The sequence below is a fragment of the Triticum aestivum genome, chromosome 1B, assembly GCF_018294505.1.
Source record: "Triticum aestivum cultivar Chinese Spring chromosome 1B, IWGSC CS RefSeq v2.1, whole genome shotgun sequence".
NCBI lineage: Eukaryota > Viridiplantae > Streptophyta > Magnoliopsida > Poales > Poaceae > Triticum > Triticum aestivum.
Window position 1 is genome coordinate 311,315,933 of NC_057795.1, and position 19,346 is coordinate 311,335,278.

The following is a 19,346-nucleotide window of genomic DNA, read 5'->3' on the forward strand; positions in this document are numbered from 1 at the left end:
ACTTGAGTATTCACATGTATCTCAACACTCTAAATTAATTTGTTGGGTTGTTAATGATTACTTTTAATTGGGATTGAGAGGGGGTTTACCTTCTCAATGTTTTCAACAAACTTTGTAGTTAAATAAAATAGATTCCTTTGTAGTAGGGAAAAATTGGCTTTTCGCAAAAAACATTATAACCATAGAGCCTCCACCAGCCATATATGCATGTAGTGATAGCCTTTATTCATCATTGCTCTATGGTGTGAATTTGCCAGTACATTCAATGTACTGACCCTCTGTGGCTGCAACGTCTCATGTTGCAGGATCTTACGACGAGTAAGTGATACGTTAGGGTTACGATTCCTATACTCAACTTTGCCGTTGGTGTTGATGGGAATCCACAAACTTGTTACTTCCGCTATTTGGATTGAGGTAATAGTATTTATGTTATTTTATACATGTGATTTACCTCTGTTATAAATCCTCGAGTACTGTGTGTGTCAGCATACCGATCCAGGGATGACACTTAAGCACAGAGACTTGACCGTCTAAGGTTGGGTCGCTACATTGCCTCAGTCCTCTCTCTCTCTCTCCCACGCAAGTGTTTTTTCATTGCGTGAGTTGATTTGGCACCGGAGCAAGGTAGGTGTTCCAGATTGGGGCACCAGGTGAGCAATGGAGGGGCATCGATGCCAAATGCATCACAAGTGAATTTGGCACGTGTTTTGGCCTACATAGTGGAGGGCCTGTTGGGTGTGCGCGAGTGCGTCCTGCTATGCATGCCGCCGCGCAGTGGTGAATTGTGCGCGAGTGCGTCCTTCACGTGGAAGAAGTGTGTCCTCAATGCGCCCTCAATTTACTAGCATGCGGGGTGCTACCCCAAGTGGTTTCAACTTTGTTTACTTCACCGTGTGTTAGATGGGCCTCTAGTTTACTTATTTTCACCCACTACCACATGGGCCAGCACATGAAGATAGAGAACACGAGCTGACAAGGCAACATGTGGATTGGTTAACCGGCCAACTAAACAATATATGGAGCTATACACTGACACAGTGAGTGTATAATCCATCGGTATAGAGATTTCGAGTGAGAGGGGAGGCCCGTGAGAGATAGCAGAGAGAGAGAGAGAGAAAGAGCTACTCCCTCCGTTCGATAATGTAGTGCCAACATTTTTTTTAAGTCAAACTTTTGAAACTTTGACCAAGTTTATAAATAAATTACTTATATCTACAATACCAAAGATAAATGATAGTATGAAGTAAGTACATGTGTGATGAATCCAATGATCGTTCCATATGTAAATGTTTTTCTCCACATATACCTGGTCAAACTTTTCTGAGGTTTGACTTTTCAAAACATACATATGCTTATGGACGTGAGAGAGTCCCTAACTAGAGATAGATAGATAGATAGATAGATAGAGAGAGAGAGAGAGAAATAGAAAGAGCGAGTGAAAAAAGTGTGTGTGTGCGTGTGTGAAAGCGACATGCACAACACATGATAAAAGTAGAGAAAAAGCGTGTGTGTCTTATGCAAACATATCACACATACATCTTCGACAATGGAAGCAAGGTGAGGAGATAGTGTGTGTTTGTTTGCAACCGAGAGAAAAATACCTCCAGCACATGGCCATGAGGGGTCTGACAAACAAGGGAGAGATGTCGCTGGAGACGTATGGAGAAAATGCAGACATGGGGAGGAGAGAGTGTATGTTTGTCATAGAGAGATCCCCTGGAGATCGTGATGGGACTACATGGGTGGGAGATCAAGTGACAAGGTATGTGTGTGATAGAAGGTACCCCCAGAGATATCGAGATAGACGTATGGATGGAAGGAGACAATACGTGTGTTCCTGATGGCTAGTGAGAGATAATCATATTCAGGGGGGAGTGCATGCGCCTATGATGGAGTGAGGGATTATGGTACTTAGGGGGTGAGTGTCACATATATATAGAGAGAACAAGGGCGGAGAGTGTTTGATGGGTCTATATGTAGTGCGAGTGAGACATGTGTATGTGTGAAGCAGGGGAGATATAAAGTTTTAGAGAGATAGAGGAGCCCCGATAAGGCTGAGTGGTGCGTCAGATAGCTGAGAGGAGGGAAGAGATATTCCATCCACTCGATAATGCAGTGCATGTAAATTTTTTAGAAGTCGAACTTTGGAAACTTTTATTAGGTTTACGCAAATGTTATTTATATCTACAATACCAAAGATACATCATAAGAAACTACATCTCATGGTGAATCTAATGGTATATGTTTGCCGTTCTAGATGTAAATGTTTTCCTCCACGTACATGGTCAAACTTTGTGATGTTTGACTTTCCAATAAATCTATATGCTATGGACCGAAGAGAGTGCCTAAGTCGAGAGAGTCAAGTGCGTGTGAAGGACAATGAGTGAGTGTGCAAAAAGAGTATGTGTGTGATAGAGAAAGTGACAACAAACGATAAATTAGAGAGAGTGTGTGTTTTTTCATTTCTTATGCAAACATATCACGCATGCATCTTCGAGATACAAAAGCGAGCTGAGGAGATACACGAAGATAGCTAGTGCGTGATTGTTTGCAACGAAGAGAGACACCCCTATAGCACATGTCCAATAGAGGTTTGGCCAACAAGGAACAAAGGTCGAGAGGGACACATGGAGAACATGGACACATGGGTAGGGAGAGAGGGTGTGTTTGTGATAGAGAGATCCCCTCGAGATCGTGAGGGGGCTATATGGGTGGGAGATCGAGGGAGGTGCGTGTGCGATAGAAAGATGCCTCGAGAGAAATTGAGATAGACCATGCACATGTTTGTGATGGAGACTAAGATTAGCTAGTCATATACATATAGTGGGGACTATGTGTGCCTACAATTGAGTGAGAGACCCTCATACTTGGCTAGGAATGAGATTGTGTGTGTGTGAGAGAGAGATGGAGAGAGAACGAGGAAGAGAGATAGAGTTTTAGATGGGTCTATCGAGTGCGAGTGAGATATGCATGTGTATGTGTGACCTAGGTAGATGGAGAGTTTGAGAGAGAGAGGGAAGAGCTCCGAGACGATAGAGTGGTGTGTGAGAGAGTTACGGGCAACAAGCCAAGGAATTTGTGTGCATATGATGAGTACACCCAGGATATTTAGCTTGGACTAGATAATCATACATGGTGTGCGAGAGAGACCTATAGATGGAGTATATATGCATGCGAACTAGAAAGACCCCCCCACACACACATACACACACACACACAGAGAGAGAGAGAGAGAGAGAGAGAGAGATGGAGAGAGAGGGAGAGGGACAAACAAGGTTTGTGTGTTGGATGCGTGCGACAAAATTGAAGATTGTCGGCGAGAGAGAGAGAGAGACATAGCAGGAGTCGAGGAGATGGAGAGGTCATGTTTTATGCATCAAAGACTAATATAAACCATGTTTCGATATAAACTTGCATTCAAATATTTATATTGGAGAACATGTTGTCTGCAATCCACACATGAACGAAGATATGCGTATATCAAACAAGTTCATTAATTTGACTTTCAACATGTTCATGGAGTACTATAATACTGTACAACATGCTACTCGATTGAGGTGTTCAATTTTGGATTTAGTTCACTATTTTGACCTGGTGAACAAGCTATTTCATTGAATCGAGATATTTCATTTTGGGTTTGATTCCTGTTTTTGAGTGGGTAACTATTTGTCATATAGTAAATCACTAGCAACGAGCATGTAAAAACACATTACTCCCGAGCATCATCTCTCCATCTATAAAAGAAGTGGCAAGCCAATATTTCAAAATTTGATTCGAACCGACTTGGTAAGGTAGACGTGGATGCTCGTTCTCCCAAAATTTGAACGAACCGTTAAACACCCTCTGCTCGGTGGAATTCGCTCGAGCAAATAAATGGGAGACGCGAAATTACCGGCCTATGTGGGACACACATCAATTTTCCCATTGTACATCGAGGGTAGGTTCGTAACTTCATCAAAGCGCGCCTTCTCCTCGACTAAAATGACATGTGCCAATTAATTCATAAACCATGGTCGGTAAAACACCCTCTCCTCGCCCGAAATAGCTCGCGCCCACTATTTCAAAACACGCTCTCCTCGCCCGAAATCGCTCGAGCCCACTATATTTCAAAACACGCCCTCCTCGCCCAAAATCGCTCGCACCCACTGTCGGTGTCAAAACCGGCGGATCTCGGGTAGGGGGTCCCGAACTGTGCGTCTAGGCAGATGGTAACAGGAGACAAGGGACACGATGTTTTTACCCAGGTTCGGGCCCTCTCGGTGGAGGTAAAACCCTACTCCTGCTTGATTAATATTGATGATATGGGTAGTACAAGAGTAGATCTACCACGAGATCAAAGAGGCTAAACCCTAGAAGCTAGCCTATGGTATGATTGTTGTTCGTCCTACGGACTAAAACCCTCCGGTTTATATAGACACCAGAGAGGGTTAGCATTACAAGGAGTCGGTTACAATGGTAGGAGATCTACATATCCGTATCGCCAAGCTTGCCTTCCATGCCAAGGAAAGTCCCATCCGGACACGGGACGAAGTCTTCAATCTTGTATCTTCATAGTCTAGGAGTCCGGCCAAAGGTGATAGTTCGGCTATTCGGACACCCCCTAATCCGGGACTCCCTCACCCACTATTTGGGGAGTGATACGTCCATTTTGCATCATGCTTTTATATCAATATTTATTGCATTATGGGCTGTTATTACACATTATATATCAATACTTATGGCTATTCTCTCTTATTTTACAAGGTTTACCATGAAGAGGGGGAATGCCGACAGCTGGAATTCTGGATGGAAAAGAAGCAAACATTGGAAACCTATTCTGCACTGCTCCAACCTGAAACTCCACGAAAATTATTTTTGGAATTAATAAGAATTACTGAGCGGAAGAAACACCTCAGGGGGCCCACACCCTGGCCAGGAGGGTGGGGGCGCGCCCACCCCTACTGGGCGCACCCCCCTATCTCCTAAGCCCCTTGGTGGCCCTCCGGTGTCCATCTTCTTCTATATGAAGGCTTTTACCCTGGAAAAAATCATGGGCAAGCTTACGGGATGAAACTCTGCCGCCACAAGCCAGAACCTTGGCGGAACCAATCTAGAGCTCCGGAAGAGCTGTTCTGCCGGGGACACTTCCCTCTGGGAGGGGGAAATCATCACCATCGTCATCACCAACGATCCTCTCATCGGGAGGGGGTCAATTTCCATCAACATCTTCACCAGTACCATCCCCTCTCAAAACCCTAGTTCATCTCTTGTATCCAATCTTGTATCCAAACCACAAATTGGTACCTGTGGGTTGCTAGTAGTGTTGATTACTCCTTGTAGTTGATGCTAATTGGTTTACTTGGTGGAAGATCATATGTTCAGATCCTTAATGCATATTATTACTCCTCTGATTATGAACATGAATATGCTTTGTGAGTAGTTACGTTTGTTCCTGAGGACATGGGTGAAGTCTTGCTATTAGTAGTCATGTGAATTTGGTATTCATTCGATATTTTGATGAGATGTATGTTGTCTTTCCTCTAGTGGTGTTATCTGAACATCGACTACATGACACTTCACCATTATTTGGGCCTAGAGGAAGGCATTTGGAAGTAATAAGTAGATGATGGGTTGCTAGAGTGATAGAAGCTTAAACCCTAGTTTATGTGTTGCTTCGTTAGGGGCTGATTTGGATCCATATGTTTAATGATGTGGTTAGGTTTACCTTAATACTTCTTTTGTAGTTGTGGATGCTTGCATAGGGATTAATCATAAGTGGGAGGCTTGTCCAAGTAAGGGCAGTACCCAAGCACCGGTCCACCCACATATCAAATTATCAAAGTACCGAACGCGAATCATATGAGCGTGATGAAAACTAGCTTGACGATAATTCCCATGTGTCCTCGGGAGCTCCTTTCTCATTATAAGAAATTGTCCAGGCTTATCCTTTGCTACAAAAAGGATTGATCCACCTTGCTGCACTTTATTTACTTTCATTGCTTGTTACTCGTTACAATTTATCTTATCACAAAACTATCTATTACCTACAATTTTAGTGCTTGCAGAGAAAACCTTACTGAAAACCGCTTATCATTTCCTTCTGCTCCTCATTGGGTTCGACAGTCTTACTTATCGAAAGGACTACGATAGATCCCCTACACTTGCGGGTCATCAAGACTCTTTTCTGGCGCCGTTGTCGGGGAGTGTAGCGCTTTTGGTGAGTGGAACTTGGTAAGGAAACATTTATATAGTGTGCTGATATTTTCTGTTACATGTCACTATGGAAACTAATCCTTTGAGGGGCTTGTTCGGGGTATCTTCACCCTGACCAGAAGAGCAAAGAGTTGCTCCTCAACCTACTGAACTTTTTGAAAATATTTACTTTGAGATTCCTTTGGGTATGATAGAGAAACTGCTAGCTAATCCATTCGCAGGAGATGGAACATTGCATCCCGATTTACACCTTATCTTTGTGGATGAAGTTTGTTTATTATTTAAGTTTGCAGGTATTCCCGATGATGTTGTCAAAAGGAAGGTCTTCCCTTTATATTTGAAGGGAGATGCATTGACATGGTATAGTCTATGTGATGATACGAGATCTTGGGATTATAAGCGATTGAAGTTGGAATTTCACCAGAAGTTCTATCCTATGCATCTTGTTCATCGTGATCGTAATTACATATATAATTTCCGGCCTCACAAAGGAGAAAGCATCGCTCAAGCTTGGGGGAGGCTTAAGTCAATGTTATATTCATGCCCCAATCATGAGCTCTCTAGAGAAATGATTATTCAAAAAAAATTATGCTCGTCTTTCTCTCAATGATCGCAACATGCTCGATACTTCCTGTGATGGTTCTTATATGCTGAAGACTATTGAATTCAAATGGGACTTATTGGAAAGAATTAAATGCAACTATGAAGATTGGGGTTCCGATGATGGTAAGGAGTCAGGTATGATACCTAAGTTTGATTGTGTTAAATCTTTTATGGATACCGATGCTTTTCGTGGATTTAGCGCTAAATATGGACTTGACTCTAAGATAGTAGCTTCTTTCTGTGAATCTTTTGCTACTCACGTTGATCTCCCTAAGGAGAAGTGGTTTAAATATAATCCCCCCCATTGAAGTAAAAGTAGTTGCACCTATTACAGTTGAAGAAAAGACTGTCATCAATAGTGATCCTATTGTTCCTACTACTTATGTTGAGAAACCTCCTTTTCCTGTTAGGATAAAGGATCATGATAAAACTTTGATTGTTGTTTGTAAGAGTAATACTAGGACTTATACACCTCCTGAGCAAATAAAAGTTGAACCTAGTATTGCTATGGTTAAAGATCTCTTGGATGATGATTTAGATGGGCATGTTATTTATTTCTGTGGTGAGACTGCTAATATTGTTAGACCAGATACTAAGATACATAGACCTGTGGTAGGCATGCTTGTTATTTCTGTTAAAATAGGAGATCATTGTTATCATGGCTTATGTGATATGGGTGCTAGTGCTAGTGCAATTCCCTATGACTTATATGAAGAAATTATGCATGATATTGCACCCGTTGAGTTGGAAGGTATTGATGTTACTATCAAGCTTGCCAATAGAGATACTATTTCACCAGTTGGGATTGTTAGAGATGTTGAAGTCTTGTGTGGGAAGGTTAAATACCCTGCTGATTTTCTTGTTCTTAGTTCCCCACAAGATGACTTTTGTCCCATTATTTTTGGTAGACCCTTCTTAAATATAGTTAATGCTAGGATTGATTGTGAAAAGGATACTGTTACAATTGGCTTAGAGGGTATGTCTCATGAGTTTAATTTTGCTAAGTTTCATAGACAACCTCGTGATAGACAATCACCTAGTAAGGATGCGATTATTGGTCTTGCTTCCATTGCCGTACCTCCTACTGATCTGTTAGAACAATATTTGCTAGACGATGAAAACGATATGTTTATGAAGAAAAGAAGGGAAATAGATGAAGTGTTCCTTAAACAGGAACCTATACTGAAACACAACCTTCCCGTTGAAATTCTTGGGGATCCCCCTCCACCCAAGGGTGATCCCGTGTTTGAATTGAAACCATTGCCTGATAATCTTAAGTATGATTATCTTGATGAAAAGAAAATATATCCTGTTATTATTACTGCTAACCTTTTAGAGCAAGAAGTAGAAAGATTATTGAAAACTCTGAAGAAGCACCGTGCTGCTGTTGGATATACTCTAGATGATCTCAAGGGAATTAGTCCCACGTTATGCCAACACAAAATTAATTTGGAGGCCGATGCTAAACCAGTTAGAGATCCTCAACGACGACTGAATCCCAAGATGAAAGAAGTGGTAAGAAAGGAGATACTAAAGCTCCTTGAGGCAGGTATATTTTATCCCGTTGCTGATAGTGATTGGGTAAGCCATGTCCATTGTGTTCCTAAAAAGGGAGGTATTACTGTCGTTCCTAATGATAAAGATGAATTGATCCCACAAAGAATTATTACAGGTTATAGGATGGTAATTGATTTCCGTAAATTAAATAAATCTACTAAGAAAGATCATTACCCCTTACCTTTTATTGATCAAATGCTAGAAAGACTATCCAAACACACACATTTCTACTTTCTAGATGGTTATTCTGGTTTCTCTCAAACACCTGTGTCAGCGGGGGATCAATCAAAAACTACTTTTACTTGTCCTTTCGGTACTTCTGCTTATAGACGTATGCCTTTTGGTTTATGTAATGCACCTGCTACCTTTCAAAGATGTATGATGGCTATATTCTCTGACTTTTGTGAAAAGATTTGTGAGGTATTCATGGATGATTTCTCTATTTATGGATCCTCTTTTGATGATTGCTTGAGCAACCTTGATCGAGTTTTGCAGAGATGCGAAGACACTAGTCTCGTCTTGAATTGGGAAAAGTGCCACTTTATGGTTAATGAAGGCATTGTCTTGGGGCATAAGATTTCCGAGAGAGGTATTGAAGTTGATAAAGCCAATGTTGATGCTATTGAAAAGATGCCATGTCCCTAGGACATAAAAGGTATAAGAAGTTTCCTTGGTCATGCCGGTTTTTATAGGAGGTTCGTTAAGGACTTTTCGAAAATCTCTAGGCCTCTGACTAATTTATTGCAAAAAGATATTCCTTTTGTCTTTGATGATGATTGTGTAGAAGCATTTGAAATACTTAAGAAAGCTTTGATCATTGCACCTATTGTTCAGCCACCTGATTGGAATTTACCCTTTGAAATTATGTGTGATGCTAGTGATTATGTTGTAGGTGTTGTTCTAGGGCAAAGAGTTGATAAGAAATTGAATGTTATCCAGTATGCTAGTAAGACTCTTGATACCGCCCAGAGGAATTATGCTACTACTGAAAAAGAATTCTTAGCGGTTGTGTTTGCATGTGATAAGTTTAGACCTTATATTGTTGATTCCAAAGTTACTATTCACACCGATCATGCTGCTATTAAATATCTTATGGAAAAGAAAGATGCTAAGCCTAGACTCATTAGATGGGTTCTCTTGCTCCAAGAATTTGATTTGCATATTATTGATAGAAAGGGAGATGAGAACCCCATTGCAGACAACTTATCTAGGTTAGAGAATGTTCTTGCTGACCCACTACCTATTGAAATAGCTTTCCTGATGAACAATTAGCGGTCATTAATGCTTCTAATACTGCTCCCTGGTATGCTGATTATGCTAATTATATTGTTGCTAAATTTATACCTCCTAGTTTCACATACCAGCAAAAGAAAAAGTTCTTTTTAAGACATTACTTCTGGGATGACCCACACCTTTATAAAGAAGGAGTAGATTGTGTTATTAGATATTGTGTACCTTAGCATGAACAGGAACAGATCCTACGCAAGTGTCACTCTGAATCCTATGGAGGACACCACGCTGGAGATAGAACTACACATAAGGTACTGCAATCTGGTTTTTTTCTCCTACTCTCTTCAAAGATGCTCGTAAGTTTGTCTTATCTTGTGATGAATGTCAAAGAATTGGTAATATTAGTAGACGTCAAGAAATGCCTATGAATTATTCTCTTGTTATTGAACCATTTGATGTTAGGGCTTTGATTATATGGGACCTTTTCCTGCCTCTAATGGTTACACACATATTTTAGTTGCTATTGATTACGTTACTAAGTGGGTAGAAGCTATTCCAACTAGTAGTGCTGATCATAACACTTCTGTTAAAATGCTTAAAGAAGTTATTTTTTCGAGGTTTGGAGTCCCTAGATATCTTATGATTAATGGTGGTTCACATATTATTCTTCGTGCTTTCCGTAAGATGCTTGCTAAGTATGATGTCGATCATAGAATCACATCTCCTTATCATCCGCAGTCTAGTGGTCAAGTAGAGTTGAGCAATAGAGAGCTCAAATTAATTTTGCAAAAGACTGTCAGTAGATCTAGAAAGAATTGGTCCAAAAAACATGATGATGCATTATGGGCCTATAGAGCTGCATAGAAAAATCCTATGGGTATGTCTCCTTATAAGATGGTTTATGGAAAAGCATGTCATTTACCTCTTGAACTTGAACATAAAGCATATTGGGTTATTAAAGAGCTCAACTATGATTTCAAACTTGTTGATGAGAAGAGGTTGTTTGATATTATCTCACTTGATGAATGGAGAACCCAAGCCTATGAGAATGCCAAGCTATTCAAAGAAAAAGTCAAACGTTGGCATGACAAAAGAATACAAAAGCGTGAGTTTAACATAGGTGATTATGTGTTATTATTCCACTCTCATTTAAGATTTTTTGCAGGAAAACTTCTCTCTAAATGGGAAGGTCCTTACGTTATCGAGGAGGTCTACCGTTCTGGTGCCATAAAAATCAACAACTTCGAAGGCACAAGTCCGAGGGTGGTGAACGGTCAAAGAATTAAACATTATATCTCAGGTAATCCTATCAATGTTGAAACTAATATTATTGAAACCGTAACCCGGAGGAATACATAAGGGACACTTTCCAGAACGTTTCAAACTCTGAAAAGGAATAGGTATGAGGTACAGTAAGTAAACCGACTCCAAAACAATTCTAATGACAATCTTTATCAATTTTGGAATATTTAAGAATTTTAGGAAGAAATAAGTAGTTTGAGAAGGACACGAGGCCTCCACGAGGGTGGAGGGCGCGCCCACCCTTGCTGGGCGCGCCCCCTGTCTCGTGGCCACCTCGTGTGCCTCTTCGACTCTGTTTTCTTGCACGTTACGTATTTTGGTCGGTAAAAATTCATTATATAATCTCTCGAAGGTTTTGACCACCGTATGACACAAATATCCTCTGTTTTCGTTTCGAGCTGTTCCTGTTGCAGATTTAGAGCAAGATGTCTTCTCAAGAGTCAGTCGGGGAGAGTCGGGTGTCTCACCCAACACCAGGTCCAGGAGCAAATAGCGATGCTTATCACTTTGTACCATCAACAGAGGATGAGATGGAGGCCGACTTGAAAAGGATAGATGCCATGGAGGAAGATCGAGAAGTTACCTCTTGTCTCCAAGTAGAATTCATGATGGGGGAACTACATAGCTCGGCTATTCCAAATTCGGTCATCCCTTCCAACTTTAGATTTCTTTCTTATGAAAATATGAAAAAGATCGGCACTTGTTCTCCAGAAGCTATGTAACATCCTTGGGTAAAGGGAGCTTTAACCATTACGGGCAAGCTCCGTAAATAAATAATGGACCTCAAACAACAAGTCAATAAACTTGAGGAGGAGAACCGTATCCTGAGAGGCATCATCACCAAGAAGATCATAACACCAACCGTGAAGAAGGAGACATAATCACATGGGTATGGGCACTCCCCTTGGCAACTGCCAAGCTTGGGGGAGGTGCCCAGGTATCGTATCACCATCACACTCCTATCTTTACCGTTTTATTTAGTTTGGTACTTTTAGTAGTATCTTGATCTAGTAGATGGAAGTTTTGATATCAAGTAGTTTTGAGTTTTGCTTTGTAATCTCTTTATGTAATCGAGTCCGTGAGCTATCTATAATAAAGATTAGTGTTGAGTCAAGGGCTTTGCTATGTTGCTATGATCTTGAGAAAGTAGAAATAATAAAAGAGTTCATATTGATCTTATGGTTAGTGATGACTTCACACATAAAAAGTATGAGGCATAAAAGTTGTTGAGAGTTGATAAACGTAGTTTTGGTCATCGTTGCAATTAATAGGAAATAATAAGGAAAGAGAGGTTTCACATACAAATATGTTATCTTGGACATCTTTTATGATTGTGAAGCACTCATTAAGTATGACATGCTAAAAGAGTTGATGTTGGACAAGGAAGACAACGTAATGGTTTATGTTTTCTCACATCTCAGTTAAAGTATATTGTAATTGACCTTCCAAACATGTTGAGCTTGCCTTCCCCCCTCATGCTAGCCAAATTCCTTAAACCAAGTAGAAATACTACTTGTGCTTCCAAATATCCTTAAACCCAGTTTTGCCATGAGAGTCCACCATACCTACCTATGGATCGAGTAAGATCCTTCAAGTAAGTTGTCATGTTGCAGGAAATAAAAATTGCTATCTAAATATGTATTACTTATTAGTGCAGAGAAAATAAGCTTTATACGATCTTGTTATGGAAGTAATAAAATCGACAGACTGCATAATAAACGTCCATATACAAGTGGAAATATAAAGTGACGTTCTTTTGCATAAAATTTTATGCATCCAACCCTAAAAGCACATGACAACCTCTGCTTCCCTCTGCGAAGGGCCTATCATTTACTTTATGTTTTTACTTTATGCTTGAGTCAAGGTGATCTTCACCTTTCCCTTTTTCATTTTATCCTTTGGCAAGCTCCTCGTGTTTGAAAGATCGTGATATATATCCAATTGGATGTAAGTTAGCATGAATTATTATTGTTGACATCACCTAAAGGTGAATACGTTGGGAGGCAACACATTAAGCCCCTATCTTTCTCAGTGTCCGGCTGAAACTCCATAACCACAAGTATTGCGTGAGTGTTAGCAATTGTAGAAGACTACATGATAGTTGAGTATGTGGACTTGCTGAAAAGCTCTATTCTTGAATCTTTCTGATGTTATGATAAATTGCAATTGCTTCAATGGCTAAGATTATAGTTTGTTAGCTTCCAATGAAGTTTCTGACCATACTTGACATTTTGAATTGATCGTTACTTGAGCATAAGAAATCATATGATAAAATCTATTTATGTTGCTGTTATAAGAATGATCATGATGCCCTCATGTCTATATTTTATTTTTATCGACACCTCTATCTCTAAACAAGTGGACATATTTTTCGATTTCGGCTTCCGCTTGAGGACAAGCGAGGTCTAAGCTTGGGGGAGTTGATACGTCCATTTTGCATCATGCTTTTATATCAATATTTATTGCATTATGCGCTGTTATTACACATTATATCTCAATACTTATGGTTATTCTCTCTTATTTTACTAGGTTTACCATGAAGAGGGGGAATGCCGGCAGCTGGAATTCTGGCTGGAAAAGGAGCAAACATTGGAAACCTATTCTGCATTGCTCCAAAAATCCTGAAACTCCACGAAACCTATTTTTGGAATTAATAAGAGTTATTGAGCGGAAGAAACACCTCAGGGGGCCCACACCCTGGCCAGGAGGGTGGGGGCGTGCCCACCCCTACTGGGCGTGCCCCCTGTCTCCTGGGCCCCCTGGTGGCCCTCCGGTGTCCATCTTCTGCTATATGAAGGCTTTTACCCTGAAAAAATCATGGGCAAGCTTATGGGACGAAACTCCACTGCCGCAAGGCAGAACCAATCTAGAGCTCCGGCAGAGCTGTTCTATCGGGGACACTTCCCTCCGGGAGGGGGAAACCATCACCATCATCATCACCAATGATCCTCTCATCGGGAGGGGGTCAATCTCCATCTACATCTTCACCAACACCATCTCCTCTCAAAACCCTAGTTCATCTCTTGTATCCAATCTTGTATCCAAACCACAAATTGGTACCTGTGGGTTGCTAGTAGTGTTGATTACTCCTTGTAGTTGATGCTAATTGGTTTACTTGGTGGAAGATCATATGTTCAGATCCTTAATGCATATTATTACTCCTCTGGTTATGAACATGAATATGCTTTGTGAGTAGTTACGTTTGTTCCTGAGGACATGGGTGAAGTCTTGCTATTAGTAGTCATGTGAATTTGGTATTCGTTCGATATTTTGATGAAATGTATGTTATCTTTCCTCTAGTGGTGTTATGTGAACATCGACTACATGACACTTCACCATTATTTGGGCCTAGAGGAAGGCTTTGGGAAGTAATAAGTAGATGATGGGTTGCTAGAGTGACAGAAGCTTAAATCCTAGTTTATGTGTTGCTTCGTTAGGGCTGATTTGGGTCCATATGTTTAATGTTGTGGTTAGGTTTACCTTAATACTTCTTTTGTAGTTGCAGATGCTTGCAATAGGGGTTAATCATAAGTGGGATGCTTGTCCAAGTAAGGGCAGTACCCAAGCACCGGTCCACCCACATATCAAATTATCAAAGTACCGAACGCAAATCATATGAGCGTGATGAAAACTAGCTTGACGATAATTCCCATGTGTCCTCAGGAGCTCATTTCTCATTATAAGAAATTGTCCAGGATTATCCTTTGCTACAAAAAGGATTGGGACACCTTGCTACACTTTATTTACTTTCATTTCTTGTTACTCGTTACAATTTATCTTATCACAAAACTATCTATTACCTACAATTTCAGTGCTTGTAGAGAAAACCTTACTGAAAACCGCTTATCATTTCCTTCTGCTCCTTGTTGGGTTCGACACTCTTACTTATCGAAAGGACTATGATAGATCCCCTACACTTGTGGGTAATCAGGGAGAAGAAAAGTTACTCTACTATCCACGACCCTCAGTACACAGACCCAAGCCGAGAAGCCTAAAGGCAGGGGTAGAATTGTAACTCCCCCCACATTTTAGACAAATGCGTCCATAAGACATGGTTCCACTCCCCTCTCAATTCCCTCCCCATTCATAACTCGTGGGTGCCAAATCACCTTCTCCCCGGAAGCTCCCTTCTCCTAAGCCGCGAAACCTCAGCCCCTCCTCCATGGCACCCCCACCGCACCAAATTCACAGCCGCCCTCCTCCCTAATGCCGAAGACGCTGTTGATAACCCACAAGTATAGGGGATCGCAACAGTTTTCGAGGGTAGAGTATTCAAGCCAAATTTATTGATTCGACACAAGGGGAGCCAAAGAATATTCTCAAGTATTAGCAGTTGAGTTGTCAATTCAACCACACCTGGATAACTTAGTATCTGCAGCAAAGTATTTAGTAGCAAAGTAGTATGATAGTAATGGTAACAGTGGCAAAAGTAAATATAGCAGTTTTGTAGTGATTGTAACAGTAGCAATAGAAAAGTAAATAAGCGAAGCACAATATGTGAAAAGCTCGTAGGCATTGGATCAGTGATGGATAATTATAACATAGGGTGACACAGAACTAGCTCCAGTTCATCAATGTAATGTAGGCATGTATTCCGAATATAGTCATACATGCTTATGGAAAATAACTTGCATGACATCTTTTGTCCTACCCTCCCGTGGCAGCGGGGTCCTAGTGGAAACTAAGGGATATTAAGGCCTCCTTTTAATAGAGTAGCGGACCAAAGCATTAACACATAGTGAATACATGAACTCCTCAAACTACGGTCATCACCGAGAAGTATCCCGATTATTGTCACTTCGGTGTTGTCGGATCATAACACATAATAGGTGACTATAGACTTGCAAGATAGGTCAAGAACTCACATATATTCATGAAAACATAATAGGTTCAGATCTGAAATCATGGCACTCGGGCCCTAGTGAGAAGCATTAAGCATAGCAAAGTCATAGCAACATCAATCTCAGAACATAGTGGATACTAGGGATCAAACCCTAACAAAACTAACTTGATTACATGGTAAATCTCATCCAACCCATCACCGTCCAGCAAGCCTACAATGGAATTACTCACACACGGCGGTGAGCATCATGAAATTGCTGATGGAGGATGGTTGATGATGATGACGGCGACGAATCCCCCTCTCTGGAGCCCCGAACGGACTCGACATCAGCCCTCCTGAGAGAGATTAGGGCTTGGCAGCGGCTCCGTAGCGTAAAACGCGATGAAACTTTCTCTCTGATTTTTTCTCCATGAAACGGAATATATAGAGTTGTAGTTGAGGTCGGTGGAGCATCAGGGGGGCCACGAGACAGGGGGGTGCGCCCAGGGGGAGGGGGCGCGCCCCCCACCCTCGTGGACAGGGTGTGGGCCCCTGGCGTTGATTCTTTCGCCAGTATTTTTTATATTTTCCAAAAGTTATCTCCATGGATTTTCAGGTCATTCCGAGAACTTTTGTTTTCTGCATAATAAACAACACCATGGCAGTTCTGCTGAAAACAGTGTCAGTCCGGGTTAGTTTCATTCAAATCATGCAAGTTAGAGTCCAAAACAAGGGCAAAAGTGTTTGGAAAAGTATATACGTTGGAGACGTATCAACTCCCCCAAGCTTAAACCTTTGCTTGTCCTCAAGCAATTCAGTTGATAAACTAAAAGTGATAAAGAAAAACTTTTACAAACTCTATTTGCTCTTGTTGTTGTAAATATGTAAAGCCAACATTCAAGTTTTCAACAAAGATTATGAACTAACCATATTCAGAATAACACTTAGGTCTTATATTTACTCATGTCAATAGCATAATCAACTAGCGAGCAATAATAATAAATCTCAGATGACAACACTTTCTCAAAACAATCATAATATGATATAACAAGATGGTATCTCTCTAGCCCTTTCTGAGACCGCAAAACATAAATGCAGAGCACCTTTAAAGATCAAGGACTGACTAAACATTGTAATTCATGGTAAAAGAGATCCAGTCAAGTCATACCCAATATAAACTAATAGTAATGTATGCAAATGACAATGTGCTCTCTAGCGGGTGCTTTTTAATAAGAGGGTGATGACTCAACATAAAAGTAAATAGATATGCCCTGCGCAGAGGGAACCAGGGATTTGTAGAGGTGCCAGAGCTCGATTTTAAAATAGAGATGAATAACATTTTGAGCGGTATACTTTCACTGTCAACGCAACAACTATGAGATGGCGATATCTTCCATGCTACATACATTATAGGCGGTTCCCAAACAGAATGGTAAAAGTTTATACTCCCCCACCACCAACAAGCATCAATCCATGGCTTGCTCGAAACAACGAGTGCCTCCAACTAGCAACTGCCCTGGGGGAGTTTTGTTTAATTATTTCGATTTGCTTTGATCTTTTTGATCATGGGACTGGGCATCCCGGTTACCATCCACTTTCTCGTGAATGAGGAGCGGAGTCCACTCTTCTTGATAATAACCCACCTAGCATGGAAGATACAGACAACCCTAGTTGAAACATGAGCTGCTCGAGCATATAAAACAAAATTTCATCTGAAGGTTTGGAGTTTGGCACGTACAAATTTACTTGGAACGGCAGGTAAATACCGCATATAGGAGGTATGGTGGACTCATATGGAATAACTTTGGGGTTTATGGAGTTTGGATGCACAAGCAGTATTCCCACTTAGTATAGGTGAAGGCTAGCAAAAGAGTGGGAAGCGACCAACTGAGAGAGCGACAACAGTCATGAACATGCATTAAAATTAATCTACTCCAAGTGCAAGCATGAGTAGGATATAATCCACCATGAACATAAATATCGTGAAGGCTATGTTGATTTATTTCAACTACATGCGTGAACATGTGCCAAGTCGAGTCACTCGAATCATTCAAAGGAGGATACCATCCCATCATACCACATCATAATCATTTTAATAGCATGTTGGCACGCAAGGTAAACCATTATAAGCTCCTAGCTAATTAAGCATGACATAAGCAACTATAATCTCTAAATGTCATTGCAAACATGTTTACTCATAATAGGCTGAATCAGGAACGATGAACTCATCATATTTACAAAAACAAGAGAGGTCGAGTTCATACCAGCTTCTCTTATCTCAATCAGTCCATCATATATCGTCATTATTGCCTTTCACTTGCATGACCGAACGGTGTGTATAATAATAATAGTGCACGTGCATTGGACTAAGCTGGAATCTGCAAGCATTCAATTCAAGAGAGAAGACAAAGTAATATGGGCTCTTGGTTAAATCAACAATCATGCATATGAGAGCCACTAAGCATTTTCAATATGATGTTCGACTCTTGACCCCCAAAGGAAAGAAAATAAAATAAAACTATTTACATGGGAAAACTCCCAACAAGTAAAAGAAGAACGAGAAATCTTTTTGGGTTTTCATTTTAATTACTACTACAAGCATGGAAATTGAACTAACTAATTTTTTTTGCTTTTTCTTAAGGTTTATCAAACACACAAGAAGAAATCTAGAACAAGAAATTAAACTAGCATGGATAAGACAATGAAAGAGTATGAGCACCGACAAATAGAATAGTGTGTGAACATGGATGTAAAGTTGGTGAGAAATACGTACTCCCCCAAGCTTAGGCTTTTGGCCTAAGTTGGTCTAATGCCAAGGGTCGCGGCTACTCTCCCCGGTGTACTGAGGAGCGTCATCAGGATACCACTGGCTAGCGATCTCCTCCGGATCCCACTGATAAGATGATGGACGATAGGGGTCCAGTGGAGGTTCCGGCTCAGGCTCTGGAGCGGATGTCTAGCCTCGATGCGCATACACAGCCTTCGGCAAGACAAGGTAATGGCCTGCAGTTAAATCAAACAACAAAGGCGCAGGCAGGGTAATAATCTCATTGTGTTTCTTACTAAATCTCAGGTTATACAGGAGCATCTTATCATCATTGTCAACAATAAACGCATGCGCTACCACGCTCTTGTAATCTAAAAAGGTACGAGGTAGTAGTGTCTCCTCTTTCTCATCATGTCTAATAGGTATCTCAAAATGTTTAGCAAGGCGTGCAGCATAGATACCTCCAAAGGTGGGGCCCTTTGTACTGTTCAGGCTTAACCGTTTAGCAATAACGACACCCATACTAAAAGTGTTATCACCAAATAAGGCATGGAGCAGAATAATAATATCAGGAACACTGAAGTTTCCACTATTTCCATGACCAATTAAGCATCTACTAGCAAATATGGCAAAGTAGCGTAAAACAGGAAAATGCATTCTAGTGATTCTCGCATCGGAGCCCTTCTTCGGATCCCCTACAGTAATAGTGTTAACAAAACCATCCACTTCTTCACGATGTGGTTCATCTAAACTGCCCTCAAAGGGTATTCTACATACCGCTCAAAAATTATGTAATGACATATCCTTGAACTCATCATATAAATGAAATGATACCGAAGTAGGTGAACTCTTAGGATAGTAATAAAAGTTTTG